The sequence below is a fragment of the Carcharhinus amblyrhynchos genome, chromosome 32 (assembly GCF_965287045.1).
Source record: "Carcharhinus amblyrhynchos chromosome 32, sCarAmb.v2.hapA, whole genome shotgun sequence".
Classification (NCBI taxonomy): Eukaryota; Metazoa; Chordata; class Chondrichthyes; order Carcharhiniformes; family Carcharhinidae; genus Carcharhinus; species Carcharhinus amblyrhynchos.
The window spans coordinates 17,375,226-17,390,801 of NC_137355.1; the positions used below are offsets into that span (position 1 = coordinate 17,375,226).

The 15,576-nt window shown below is 48.8% G+C and overlaps 1 protein-coding gene across 4 annotated transcripts in view; it reads left to right on the plus strand.

Moving 5' to 3' along the window:
- Positions 1–379: 379 nt before the first annotated feature.
- The window catches only part of stra6 (signaling receptor and transporter of retinol STRA6), a 47,475-nt gene continuing 32,278 nt past the window's right edge, over positions 380–15,576 (plus strand). The window contains exon 1 of one of the 4 annotated variants that reach the window (XM_080216138.1): positions 380–472. The gene's annotated coding sequence lies outside the window, so the exon portion shown is untranslated. Of the gene's footprint in view, positions 473–656; positions 675–895; positions 970–15,576 lie in introns of those variants that run through there. The other 3 variants (XM_080216135.1, XM_080216137.1, XM_080216136.1) reach the window with 3 other exon arrangements.

A 15,576-nucleotide genomic window follows, 5' to 3' on the forward strand; every position in this document is an offset into this window, starting at 1 on the left:
CCCAACCCCACCCCCTCTCCACCTCAACTCCCCCCAACCCAACTCTCCCCCACTCTCCCCAACCCCACCCCCACCAACCCCACCCCCACCCTACACTCCCCAACCCCACCCCCACCAACCCCACCCCCACCCTACACTCCCCAACCCCACCCCCACCAACCCCACCCCCACCCTACACTCCCCAACCCCACCCCCACCAACCCCACCCCCACCCTACACTCCCCAACCCCACCCTCACTCTCCCCCCCCCCAACTTCTCTGATGTTCTCTTCCCCAGGGTCATTTGGGCAAGAGGTGCCAGACAGCCTGAGAGGGCAGAGATGGCAGCAGAAGCCAGCAGCTGGGCTCTGCCCACACAGGCAGCCAGGATTTCGACATCTCGTCGGGGAGAGGGAATTAAGTTACTGGAACCAGCTAAGTTTGTAACTTTTAACTCCGAGAGCCGGCTGGAGGATTGAGCTGGGAACAGGAGGTAAGAGAAATGTGTGTGTGTGTGTGTGAGAGAGAGAGATTTAAATGACCCATACTCTCACTAACAAAAGCACCCGAGCCAACTGTGGTTTCTTTTTAAATTTAAGAAGCGAGACAAGTGAAGTGAGCCCCGGCTTTTCCCTCTCTACCTCAAATCTGCAGCAAGTCACAACTGCTCGCTTGAAGATCTTCATAACATTAGGGTAACAATGTTTGTCTTATTGTCTACTGAGACAAAACAAACTGCTTTGTGTCAATGGGTAGGGAGGAAGAGGGGGGGAAGGAATGTAGGTACAGACACCTATACCACGACCGACCCCTCCCCAGCAGCCTGGGCGAAGTAGCACGTTCGTGTTAAAGGGGTCCTTCTCTTGGAGACAACTATGTAACAAAAGAGAGCGGTTTGTACTTGCATGGATTTTTCCTTTAAGACCTTGCTTCGGATATATCCCAAAAGGAGCAGGGGTTAGAGAGCTGACTATCTCTCGGCGCGGACAGGTAAGTAAATCATTGCTAATTTAAATAAGAATTGAATTCACAATTTGCTACGTGTAGGGTTTGATAGGATTGAGTCAGGTCTGTCTAAGCAGGATAAAGTTTTGTGTGCATGTATATAAAGTGAACAAACTCCTGTCTCTTGGTAAAGTTTGTGTATACATTTTTTTTTGAATCTGCCCCTGTTTGGTCACCCTCGGATTTTCCTTGGAATAAATCTTTATCTCGGGTCTCGCATTAAATGCTAAATTCGGAGATTGGGTGGGGTGGTTGGAGATTAAACTCTGGACATTGGGAGGAGGCTGGAATGGAGATAGCTACATTGGAAGGATTCAATGGGGATCCTGTGTTTAATGTAGGTTGCACTTTCTTTCCCTCCCTCCCAGACTGCGAATCTGATCATTTAAAATCACACTCTGTGTTCTGGTATTCTACAGGCGTGTTGGTAAACCGGACGGGAAATATGTCCTGATTTGGAGTCTTGTGGTAGGGGGTTGGGAGGGATGGAATGGAATGGGAGTTGGTGTTTGATTATTTGCTGTTAATTTCATTTGGTGTTTGATACAACCTCTTAAAATCTTCTCCGCCTGAGAAATCCCACACATGTAAGGTATCACATTTTTATTTATTAGTGTCACAAGTAGGCTTAAGATAACACTGCAAAGTTACTGTGAAAATCTCCTAAATGCTACACTCCGGCGCCTGTTCGGGTACACTGAGGGAGAATTTAGCACGGACAATGTGTCTAACCAGCATGTTTTTCGGACTGTGGGAGGAAACAGGAGGAAATCCACACAGACACAGGAGTCAAGCCAGGAATTGAACCCAGGTCCTGGCGCTGTGAGGCAGCAGTGCTAACCATTGCAGGGTCACCCTTCTGTTTTTGAGTGCAAAAGAGAATCTTTCCTGGATGTTGTGACCTCTCAGTTCTGTTTTTTTTGTATCTTCTCCAGTGTTTTAGTATCAGTTTAGATAGTGAGCTAATGCACAATACAGCATCATGTGCTATTGATTTGTACCATGACTCTGGCATCAGTCCACCTCCCTGTCCTGTTCTGTGCCCTGCAATATTTATCATGGAATACTTTCAAAAATACTGTGCCAAAGTTTCAAATGTAGTTATTAATTGACTAATGTCTACAAAGTCAAGGAACCTGTTTGATTTCATGGTTCAGTCTTACTTCGCACCATGAACGATATATGAATGAAGGCATTAGTCATCGACTTCAGGAAGTGTAGTATTGGATGTGTCCCTGTCTACGTCAGTAAGAACGATGTAGAAATGGCCAAAAGTGTCCTGGTATCTCCCTTCCTTCCCCCCAATATGACACTATAGTTAAGAAAGCCTATCAACGCCTCTACTTTCTCAGAAGATTAAGGAAACTTGGTATGTCCACCACAACTCTCACCAACTTTTTAAAATGCACCACAGAAAGCATCTTTTCCAGTTGTATCACAGCTTGGTCTGGCTCCTGCTCTGCCCAAGACCGCAAGGAACTACAAAAAGTCATGAACAAACCCCAGTCCATCACGCAAACCCAGCCTCCCACCCATTGTCTCTGTCTACGCTTCCCGCTGCCTCGGAAGAGCAGCCAGCATAATCAAGGACCCCACGCATCCCAGACGCTCTCTCTTCCACCTTCTTCCATTGGGAAAAATTTTACAAAAGTCTGAGGACACGTACCAACTGACTCAAGAACAGTTTCTTCCCTGCTGCTGTCAGACTTTTGAATGGACCTACCTGTAGGTTGATTTTTCTCTACACCCTAGCTATGACTGTATCACTACACTCTGCACTTTCTCCTTTCCTTCTCTGTGGGAAGGCGATGGCCTAGAGGTATTATTGCTAGACTGTTAATCCAGAAACTGAGCTAATGTTCTGGGGACCCGGGTTCGAATCCCACCACAACAGATGGTGGAATTTGAGTTCAATAAAAAAAATCTGGAATTAAGAATCTACTGATGACCATGAAACCATTCCTGATTGTTGGGAAAAACCCATCTGGTCCCTTTAGGGAAGGAAATCTGCCATCCTTACCCGGTCTGGCCTACATGTGACTTCAGAGCCACAGCAATGTGGTTGACTCTAACTGCCCTGTGAAATGGCCAAGTGAGACATTCTGTTTAAGGGCAATTAGGGATGGGCAATAAATGCTGGTCCAGCCAGCGACACTCATGTGACGTGAATGAATAAAATATTCTCTATGAATGGTATGCTTTGCTTGTATAGCGCGCGAGAAACAATACCTTTCACTGTATACTAATACATCCGACAATAAATCAAATTGAATGTACCTGGGACTCTCAAGTTTATAGACTGCACACAACAACTTATCTATCAAATTGGTGTGTGGAACTCCCTCCTCCAGAGATAGAAGGTTGTGTTTTCACATCTCACACTAGAGACCTGTCCAGGGAAGAAGCTGTTCTTGAGTCGGTTGGTGCGTGACCTCAGACTTTTGTATCTTTTTCCCGATGGAAGAAGGTGGAAGAGAGAATGTCCGGGGTGCTTGATTATGCTGTCTACTTTTCCAAGGAGTGTCGACGGAGCCAATGGATGGGAGGCTGGTTTGTGTGATGGACTGGGCTTCATTCACGATTCTTTGTAGTTTCTTGCAGTCTTGGGCAGAGCAGGTACCATACCGAGCTGTGATACAACCCAAAAGGCTGGTCTAGGCTCACCCACCCAATGCAGTACTGAGGGAGTGTGGGATTGTTGTAGGTACCATCCTTTAGGTGCAATGCTGAGGTGCATTCTGCTTACACACAGGTGGTGTGCAAAAGATCCCATGGCAGCATTTCAAAGATAAAGCCATGGGAGTTCTACCTGATGTTCTTTGTGATATTTATCCCTCAGCAGCAGAAAACTGATCACCTCCTTGTTGGGTTGGGATCTTGCTGTGTGTAAATTGGCTGCTTACTACATTATAACGGTGACTCCAGCTCGCACACTCTACACTTGCAGCTCTCTGGAAGGGTCACCCAGACTCTCAACGTTGGCTCTATCCTCTCCCCACAGATGCTGTCAGACCTGCTGGGGTTTTCCAGCACTTTTCTATTTTTGCTTTAGATTCCAGCATCTGCAGTATTTTGCTTTGATTTCGCCTCATGAGGCACCTCATTGGCTGCAAAGAATTTTTGAGACTGCCTGCGGCTGTGACAGTTGCTATAGAAATGCGAGTTCCTTCTGAGAGTTCCTTCTGAGAAGCCAGTGCTCAGAATGGACTGAGCAAACCCAAATCCGTTCCTTGCTTTCTCCGAAAACCAAACCCAAATTGAATTTAATTCCAGGTTCCCATAGAGACAAACAAGACCAAAGTTGACAGGATAAGACATTGCACCCCCGTCTTGGGCCTAATCTGAGCCAAAAATCAATATACAATTTATAGAATCCTCACAGTGCAGTAGAAGGCCATTCAGCCCATCAAGTCTGCACCTGCAACAATCCCACCCAGAGCCTATTCCCAGAACCCCACATATTTACCCTGCTAATCCCTCTAACTTACATGTCCCGGGAACAATTCAGCATGGCCAACCCGATTTCTTTGAGGTGTGGGAGGAAACCGGAGCACTCCGAGGAAACCCACGCAGACACAAAGAGGATGTGCAAACTCCACATAGACAGTGACCCAAGCCAGGAATCGAACCCAGATCCCTGGCGCTGTGAGGCAGTAGTGCTAACCACTGTGTCACTGTACTATCCATATTGTTCCACCATCGGCAGTAGTGCCTTCAGCTGCTAAACTCTGGAAATCTCTCCCGAAATCTCTCCACATCTCTCTCTGTCATTTTTAGATACTCCTTAAAGCCTCCCTCTCTGACCAGATGTTTGATCACCCGTACTCCTCATGTGATTGTCTGATTATTTTCCAGGAAATTTTTCCATGACAATAGGGCTGTTGTTTAAATTCAAGATGTTGCAACCAAATTATGTGTATTTATACAGTGCCAATGAAATGATGGGTTGGGGCTGCCAACTCACTTAATTCTGGGGCCCTTCCAGCCAGTGCAGAGAGAGGTTATTATCACTGTGAGTGTGGAGCGAGTACAGAGAGAAATCCATCCAGATATTTCAGTTAAGTTTCACTCAGTTTTTATATAATGTTTTATTAAACCTCAGATGTCTCTCACTTCACATTTGATTGATTATTTTGTGAAGTTTAGTCAGAAATATGGGTGAAAATGGTCAGATTCCAAAAATAACTACGTGTGTGTGTGTGTGTATCTGGACATACCAGCATGTATGTATTTATGTGTACCTGCACATGTGTGCATCTGCATGCATGTGTTTCTGCACATGTGCATCTGCATGTATGTATATGCACATATGCATGTGTGCGCCTGCACACGTGTCTGCGCGTGTGTGCGCCTGCAGGCGTGTGCCTGGAATGCATGCATGTGTGTATCAGCGCATTTGTGTACCTGCATGTCTGTGCATCTGCATACATTAATGTGCGTATCTGCACCCGTGTATTTCCGCATGCACATCTCTGTGTGCATCTGCGTGTGTATGTATGTGCCTGTTGAACCTGCTGAGTGGTTTCTGCTTCACCATCCGCCACACTTGCCAAGCCAGCCGTGTCTCACCGAGAGCTCCGGCCTATCAGACAGGCTCCCCTGGCTCAGCCAGCCCGGTGAGGCAGTTTGAAGGTTGGGTGCCACCGTCACATACAAACGGCTACTTGGAGCACGGAGCAGAGTTGAGTGTCAGGTGGGGTCCCAGTGTAGGCGAACTGCTCTGACAGGAGCAGAATGTGTTCCCCTGACAGCGATACTAACCCCTGCCATGACACTCCACAAGAACACGGGGAGCAAGACCAGACGCTGAAGGTGTCCTGGTCATCCACTGTGCTCTGTCCAGCCGTCTGGTTGGAGAGGGGGCGGTGTTTGGGTTGGGGTTGGTGAGGGGGTGGTGTTTGGGTTGGGGTTGGAGAGGGGGGGGGGTTTGGGTTGGGGTTGGAGAGGGGGGGGTGTTTGGGTTGGGGTTGGAGAGGGGGGGGTGTTGGGGTTGGGGTTGGAGAGGGGGGGGTGTTTGGGTTGGGGTGGAGGGGGGGGGTGTTTGGGGTTGGGGTTGGAGGGGGGGGGTGTTTGGGTTGGGGTTGGAGGGGGGGGGGTGTTGTTGGGGTTGGAGAGGGGGGGGTGTTTGGGTTGGGGTTGGAGAGGGGGGGTGTTTGGGTTGGGGTTGGAGAGGGGGGGGTGTTGGGGTTGGGGTTGGAGAGGGGGGGGTGTTGGGTTGGGGTTGGAGAGGGGGGGGTGTTTGGGGCTGGGGGTGTGGTGAGGGTGATAGGGGCCTTGTGGGGGGTTGGGGATGGGGAATGTGGGGGGGGTTATGGGGCGGTGGGGTGGGGGAGGGAGTTGTGGGTGAGGGGGAGTGTGGAGGATGTGGGGGGGGGTGTGCGCAGACCTGCACACAGGGCAACTAGCTAAAGAGTGGTCACTGAACCGGAGCAGCAGTGAAAACTGGCAGCCACCTTAGCAACCGAGTAGCCCCTTACAGGACCCCACTGCTCACCTCCATCGTCTGAGGAAATGGCCAAAAAAAAGGGTGTCCTCGACATTGCCTGCTTCACCAAACACCTGACCATCTTACCGGGGCCGGCAGCCGTGGCTTTAGCAGCAGCAACGCCAAAAAGAGTAAGAAAGCAAATGTGACGCATCTCACCTGTGCCACGGAATGTGTTGCCCTCTCGTGACCAGGTGGAGAGACCAGAACAGGGAACTGCCCGGGGGGGGGGGTGCGCAGACGGCTAGACGACACAAATAGAAACAAATGACTGCGGATGCTGGAATCTGAAACCAAAAGAGAAAATGCTGGAAAATCTCAGCGGGTCTGGCAGCATCTGTAAGGAGAGAAAAGAGCTCCTTTGTTGAAGCTTTGACAAAGGGTCATCTGGACTTGAAACGTCAGCTCTCTTCTCTCCTTACAGATGCTGCCAGACCCGCTGAGATTTTCCAGCTTTTTCTCTTTTAGCCCGTTACGAAGTCCGCATTGCTGCACCCAGCCCCTCGCAGAGGAAGGTTAACCCCCTGGGGAAATGGGGGCAAATACGCATTCTTCTGGCCAGCCAGAGAGGACGGACGCCAGGCTGGTCTGGGCCCCACGGTCAGACATGAACTGGCGAACTAGCTGACCAGTCTTCTGAAGGATCAAACTGACCACTTGAGATACCCACAGGCAGGCAAGAAGCAAAGCTACATCATCAATACCCCCCCTACAGACTCACTGTGTCCAATCCTGAAGTCATCAAAGAGGGATTCTATGAAGATCTCCACTCCCTGAAACAGCAACACCAAACTTCATCAGATACAGGAGCACAGTTAGACCATTCGGCCCATCGAGTCCACTCTGCCATTCGATCATGGCTGATATGCTCCTCAGCCCCATTTTCCTGCCTTCTCCCCATAACCCTTCAACCCCATTCTCCAATTAAAAATCTGTCTCGCTCCTCCTTAAATTTACTCACTGTCCCGGCATCCACCGCTCTTTGGGACAGTGAATTCCACAGATTCACAATCCTTTGGAGGAGAAACTACTTCTCCCAGTTCTGTTTTAAATTTGCTGCCCCTTATTCTAAGACTGTGACCTCTCATCCTAGAATGTCCCACAAGAGGAAGCATCCGCTCCACGTCTACTTTATCCAGACCTTTTATCATCTTGTATACCTCAATTTGAAAATCAGACAAGCTGATTATAATTGGTGACCTCAATATCCGAGGTAGCAAAACCAGAATTGGGAAAGGTGTGTGTGCATGGGTGTGTGTGCACATGCATGGGTATGTGTGCACATGCATGTCTGTACATGTGCATGCACACGCATGACCATGTGCTTGTATATATACAGTAATACATCCCAAGGTACTTCACTGAGCTTTTTCAAACAATATTTGCCACCAAAGATATCAGGACAGGCAACCAGGTCCCAGGAAGAACTTAAGGGGCTTCTTGCAAAGAGGCAAATGAGATTGTGGGGGGAGTTGCGGAGGAAATGTGTTTGCTTCTGAGACACGAGGAAGCAGCCAAACCACGTGGGACAATCTCTATCCTTCCTCCCAGACGTCAGTTGCCATTTAGTGGGCGGGCTTTGAATTAATCGATGCAGCCCTCGCACACAGAGTGTTACGCCAAGGCTGGACTCTCGATCCCCGTGGGAGGGGGGGTGGGAAAGATTATGGAGGCAGGCAGGGCCAAAAACCAGGGCTGGGCCTATTTGTTGGACCAGTCCGACAGGTGGGCCTGAGGCAGGATCAGAGTTGTTAAGACTGCCTGCCCCACAAGTGCTAGGGAGCCAAATGGTCTCACCCACACACCCACACCCACCACAAGGTGTCAAGAATTTGGCTGGTTATCTGCAGGAGGCCTTCAGCTATCTGGCCTCAGCTGAGGTTACAAGCCACCCTGCGGCTTTGTCTGTGTGTGTGGGTGTGGGTGTGTGTGTCTGTGTGTGTGGCAGGGGGTGGGTGGGGTTGGGAGAGGGGAGTGCAGGTATCCAGCTCACACTAGGGGGGCCCAACAGCTGAAGACAAACCAAATTAAAAACTTTACTAAGTGGCGTCCTCTCTCTGGCTGGGATCTCACCGCCTGCCGTTCACACCGGTGGGATTTTCCCCATCCTGCCGCAGTGAACAGGAGATTTTGCTGGCCATCAGATTCTCCAACCTTGCTGCAGTGGGAAGGTGGCGTGAACGGCAGTTCAGATCCACCCCCCCCCCCCCCCCCCCCACCCTCCAACTTCCAGAGTCCATCCTTACTAAGCTGGTAAGAGCAACCTCTGGAAACTAATTGGCCCAGGACAGTGGCAGTCACTGTCTCCGTGTGTGTGTTACCTCCTCGTGAACCTGTTCCTGGACCTGGCCAGACTCACCATAAACAGGTCCAGGCTGTGGGCGACTGAGGGGGGCCATCTGACCGACTGTCTGCCCCTCTACATGGCTGCATTTGTGGTCGGGTGCCCTTGGAGAGGGAGCATGCGGGTACCATCGAGGCTTTCCGTACCCACTGGGCACGGCAGGGGCTGGGGTGAATTGTTGATCCTCTTAATCACATTTTGATTTTCGGTTCCCATTACACTTTGGATTGTTTTGCTTTGAGCGATTTCCCCATTCCCCTGTTTAAGGTGGGGGGGCTGCCCCTTTTACTTGGTCCCTCAGTTCATTTAATTTGGTTTATTTGATTTGCCAAAAGGACACCATAGAATCCCTACAGGGCAGAAAGAGGCCATTTGGCCCATCGAGTCTGCACTGGCAACAATCCCATCCAGGCCCTATCCCCATAACACCATGCATTTACCCTGTTAATCCCCCTGACACTAAGGGGCAATTTAGCATGGCCAATCCACCTAACCTACACATCTTTGGACACTAAGGGGCAATTTAACATGGCCAATCAGCCTAACCCACACATCTTTGGACTGTGGGAGGAAACCGGAGCACCCAGAGGAAACCCACGCAGACACAGGGAGAACATGCAAACTCACACCTAAGGCCAGAACTGAACCCAGGTCCCTGGCACTGTGAGGCAGCAGTGCTAACTACAGTGTCACCATGCCACCCTGTGCCAGGTGACTGCTTCCCATACACTGAGGGGTTGTGACCCACCTCCCCCCCAACAACCCCCCCCCACCGCACCCCCTCTTCCTATTTGACACCAATGTCCACCCCCCTCCCCCCAGGTGTCAGCCGAAAGCGGGAGAGCAAATCAAAGTGGTGGGAGTGGGCCTCTCAACTCCCAACCTTCTAACCCAGGGGGCAAGGGTGGGCTAAAGCTGGGGGTCCCGCGAGCAGCGAAGCAACAGCATAAATCAAGGGAGGAAGACATTGGTGGCCCTCGTGACCTGGTGGCTGTAAGCTGGTGTCGTGCAGGACATTAACCACATGCGGCTAATGGGGGAACCAGATGTGGCCCCACCAATCTGTAAACAGAGTGAGTAATAGACTGCTATTGAGTGTCTGATCTGTCCTTATTCACACAGTGTGTGAACTCTAACCTTTTCGTGTGACTGCTTGTAAAAAGCTAAGATGGAAAGCAGAGTCTTTGTTATGTCCTGTTACTGATTGAGGGCAGGGTGGGGGTGGTGTAAGTATATCACCCAGTGTCCACAGGCAAAGAACAAATATCCTATTTTTCGAGCACTAGCAGTGATTTCTACTCAAGTGCCACGTGGCTAAAACTGTAACCATTGCCCACAGTCAGCAGTTACACAAACTAGGCTTTTATTTCCCAGAATTTGGGGTGGCACAGTGGTTAGCACTGCTGCCTCCCAGCGCCAGGTTCCCAGCTTGGGTCGCTGGTTCGATTCCCAGCTTGGGTCACTGTCTGTGTGAAGTTTGCATGTTCTCCCTGTGTCTGTGTGGGGTTTTCTCTGGGTGCTCCAGTTTCCTCCCGCAGTCCAAAGATGTGTAGGTTAGGCTGATTGGCCGTGCTAAATTGCCCCTTAGTGCCCAAAGATGTGCGGGTTAGGGGGGATTGGCTGTGCTAAGTTCCCCCTTTAGTGTCCTGGGATGTGTAGGTTAGAGAGATTAGCGGAGTAAATGTGTGGGGTTGCGGGGAGAGGGCCTGGGTTGGTGCAGACACGAGGGGCAGAATGGCCTCCTGCACGGTAGGGATTCTGTGATTTCTATGAATTTGAAAGATTTTGGGGCGATTTGATTTCCAGGTTATTCGAGGGAACGGTTAAGTTAGATAAAGAGAAACTGTTTCCATTGGGTGGGTGCCTGTTACCAGAGGGTATATTTACAACGCGGGACAATGCTTGAAAGTTAGAGTCTGACCTTCCAACAGTGGTATTGAGAAAGGTTTCTTTGTATAGCGCAGTGATGGGCAATCTTGGCCAGTGAGGGGGCTGCCTTCATCTCAGTGGGTCATGAGATCATAATCGGGTTTGTTCACTAACCGTGACCCCGTGAATAAGATTAAATATACACCAAATATTTCATAACGAGTTATAGAAAATGCCTCATCATTTATAGCGACAGAATCCCTACAGTGCAGAAGGAGGCCCCTCGGCCCACCGAGCCTGCACCTAGGCCCTATTCCCATAACCCCATGTAGTTATCCTAAGGTGCAATTTTAGCATGGCCAATCACCTAACCCGTACATCTCTTGGAGTGTGGGAGGAAATCAGAGAACTCGGAGGAAGCCCACACAGACACGGGGAGAATGTGCAAACTCCACACAGACAGTGACCCAAGCCAGGAATTGACTCTGGGTCCCTGGCACTGTGAGGCAGCAGTGCTAACCACTATGCCACCACGCCATCCCATATATTAATAGAGCTGTGACCAACTTCAAATGGTAAAAACGAAAGAAATATTGACGCTTTGGACACAGAGGGAGCGCACAACTCTCACAGTCAATGTTGTGAGCAATTAGCACCCACTCACTTCACTTGCCCTTGCTTTACATGTGAATCAGTTCAGTCACACTGTGCCATCGTGCTAAATTGGGTTTCTATCATCTACTAGGCAGCACTGCACTAGAGACCATCAGCTGTAGTGTGACCCCCTCCCCTCCCCAAACAGACCAATAATCCCCAAGTTTAATTCTTGAATCATGTTGAGTTGGGATTCTGATAACTGTTCTGTTCTGTAAATGTTTTTTTTAAGCGTATCTTCATACGCGCACACTTTTTCTCTCCTTCTGGAGAGCAGTAAGAAGGTGATAGAAGGACCACCAGCTCATTGAACCTTGTCACCACAGCTCCTTCCCCAGCCAACACGTTCTGGCGTGGGACTGGAACTCTGAATGTGCGGTCTCGAGTTGGGAATGCTACCAGAAGATCTCCTGTCTCCAAACTGAGCATTAGGGAGAAATAATGATGGTTAGGGACATTAAAACAAAAATCAGATGGGTGTAAACTGTGTTTGGGGATGGCACAGTGGTTAGCACTGCTGCCTTCTGGCGCCAGGGACCCAGGTTCAGTTCCCGGCTTAGGTCTCTGTCAGTGTGGAGTTCGCACATTCTCCCCGTGTCTGTTTCCACTGGGTGGCCCAGTTTACAAAAGACGTGCTGGTTGAGTGCATTGGCCATGGTAAATTCTCCCTCATTGTACCCGAACAGGCGCCAGAGTGTGGCAACTAGGAGATTTTCACAATAGCTTCATTGCAGTGTTAATGTAAGCCTACTTTTTTTTCATATATTATTCATTTGTGGGACATGGCCATTGCTGGCTGGGCCAGCATTTATTGTCCATTCCTAGTTGACCAAGGGCAGTTGAGAGTCAACCACATTGCTGTGTCTCTGGAGTCACATGTAGGCCAGACTGGGTAAGGACGGCAGATTTCTTTCCCTAAAGGACATTACAGACCAGATGGGTTTTTCCGACAATGCTTTCATGGTCATCTGTAGATTTTTAATTCCAGAAATTTTTTATTGAGTTCAAATTCCATCATCTGCCGTGGCGGGATTCGAACCCGGGTCCCCAGATCATGAGTTGAGTTTCTGGTTTAATAGTCTAGCAATACTTCCAGGTTCATAACTGCTTAAAAGTGGAGTCACGGATGGACAGGGTGATGAAGAAGGCAGTCAGCATGCTTGGTTTCATTGGTCAGAACATTGAATACAGGAGTTGGGAAGTCTTGTTGAAGTTGTGCAAGACATTGGTAAGGCCACACTTGGAATACTGTGTACAGCTCAGGTCACCCTATTATAGAAAGGATATTATTAAACTAGAAAGAGTGCAGAAAAGATTTACTGGGATGCTACCAGGACTTGATGGTTTGAGTTATAAGGAGAGGCTGGATAGACTGGGACTTGTTTCTCTGGAGCGTAGGAGGCTGAGGGGTGACCTTATAGAGATCTACACAACAATGAGGGGCATAGATCAGCTAGATAGTCAATATCTTTTCCCAAAGGTAGGGGAGTCTAAAACTAGAGGGCATAGCTTTAAAATGAGAGGGGAGAGATACAAAAGTGTCCAGAGGGGCAATTTTTTCACACAGAGGGTGATGAGTGTCTGGAACAAGCTGTCAGAGGTGGTAGTAGAGATGGTACAATTTTGGCTTTTAAAAAGCGTTTAGACAGTTACATGGGTAAGATGACATGGAGATGCCAGTGTTGGACTGGGGTGGACACTGTAAGAAGTCTCACAAAATCAGGTTAAAGTTCAACAGATTTATTTGAAATCACGAGCTTTCGGAGTGCTGCTCCTTCATCGGATGAGTCTCACATACTTGGAATATCGTGTACAGTTCTGGTCACCCTATTATAGAAAGGATATTATTAAACTAGAAAGAGTGCAGAAAAGATTTACTAGGATGCTACTGGGACTTGATGGTTTGAGTTATAAGGAGAGGCTGGATAGACTGCTCCTTCCTCAGGTGAGTCTCGCCCGAGGAAGGAGCAAGACTCCGAAAGCTCGTGATTCCAAATAAACCTGTTGGACATTTAACCTGGTGTTGTGAGACTTCTTAATGGAAAGAGGCATATGGGCCAAACACAGGCAATTGGGACTAGCAGAGTGGTTTAAAAAACTGGGCAGCACGGACAAGTTGGGCTGAAGGGCCTGTTTCTGTGCTGTAAACCTTTATCACTATAATACCACGAGGCCATCGCCTCCCTTCCTAGCGACGCTAATAAATAAACTCAAACTTAGTTTACAAAAGTCAGTGAGAGGAAATTAGTGAAATTGATGGAAATTTGTCCAAGAAAATCTGCAGTGGGCTGATGACCTTGCCTGGAATGCTGATTTACTAACCAGTCGAGTTCTGCATGGTTAATCCATTAGCCGGAGCTGATGTGTCAGAACAGCAAGTGTTTGTGAACCTTTGTCTGGGTGCTAATTCTTAAGGTTATGCACATTCGGGAACAAAAAGCACTCAGCGTCTTTGATCATCGGAGGTTGCAGTAATGAAAACATCTCCGGCATCGTAATCCCCTCTGGGTTTTAGTAACAATTTTCACAAAAGAGAAAAGTTCTGCAGTGTGTTTGTTACTTGCCATTTTAAGAAGGGGGAGAGGCAACTGGTCCTTGGCAAGGATTAGCCATAAAGCAATGGGGCAGGTGATGATTAATCTCTCTCCACAGGGGAATTGAAACAGTTTGTACCCGGGTTTGTCTCCTTTTCAGTCAGTGTGTGCAATTGGAGTCCAATGCAAATATTTACACAAGGATCTCAGCTTGCCTTCAAAGACACACCATTTGTCTTTGGTGACAAGATATTTATTGTTTCAGGATCGTTCAGAGGAGGAGTGAGAGAGAAAGAAACGGCGTAGTCTGGCTACAAAGAATTGCAGTTTAAAGTTTATTTACTAGGCCCACATTAACACTGCAATGAAGTTACTGTGAAATCAGACACTCTCTCTTCCACCTTCTTCCGTCGGGAAAAAGATACAAAAGCCTGAGGTCACATACCAAGAACAGCTTCTTCCCTGCTGCCATCAGACTTTTGAATGGACCTACCTCGCATTAAGTTGATCTTTCTCTACACCCTCACTATGACTGTAACACCACATTCTGCACTCTCTCCTTTCCTTCTCTATAAACGGTATGCTTTGTCTGTATAGCATGCAAGAAACAGTACTTTTCACTGTACGTTAATGCATGTGACAATAATAAATCGAATCAAATAAAAAAAAAAAAATTTTCCCTAGTCGCCACACTCCGGTGCCTGTTCGGGTACACTGAGGGAGAATTTAGCATGGCCAGTGCATCTAACCAGCATGTCTTTCAGACTGTGGGAGGAAACCGGAGCACCCAGAGGAAACCCACACAGACACAGAGAGAATGTGCAAATTCCACACAGCCAGTTGTCAAAGGCAGGAATCGAATCCAGGTCCCTGGCGCTGTGAGGCAACAATGCCAACCACTGTGCCACCGTGCTGCCCCGGTAGGGTCATTGGATCACGCAGAACAGAGTGAGACTCTTCAGCTCATCAAGTCTGCACCAACCACTAGTGCCTTTCTCAAGCCCGGGATGTCTCAAAGTGTTTTAAAGTTTATTTGTTAGTGTCACAATTAGGATTGCATTAACACTGCAATGAAGTTACTGTGAAAATCCCCTAGTCGCCTGTCTGGGTACGCTGAGGGAGAATTTAGCACAGCCAATGCATCCTAACCAGCACGTCTCTTCGTACTGTGGGGGGGAACCGGAGCACCTGGAGGAAACCCATGCAGACACAGGGAGAATGTGCAAATTCCACACAGACAGTGACCCAAGCCGGGAGTCAAACCTGGGTCACTGGCGCTGTGAGGCAGCAGTGCTAACCACTGTGTCACCATGCTGCCCCAAGATTAGACTTTTAGTTCCAGATATTTATTCAATTCACATCTCACCATCTGCCATTGCCAGATTCGAACCCGGGTCCCCAGATCTTCCCCTGGGTCTCTGGCTTATTAATCCAGTGGCAATGCCACTTCCTCCCTTTCTGGGGACCTGGTTTCAGATCTGGATGGTTGGTGCTGTGAGGCAGCAGTGCTAACCACTGTGCCATCATAACGCCCCAGGATCAGATTTCTAATTCCTGATAATGTATTGAATTCAAATCTCTCCGTCTGCCATTGCAAGATTCGAACCCGGGTCCCCAGAACTTGCCCTGCGTCTCTGGATTATCAATCCAGCGGCAATACCACTATGCTGCCGCCTCCCTTTCTGTACACTAAATAATTGACAAAT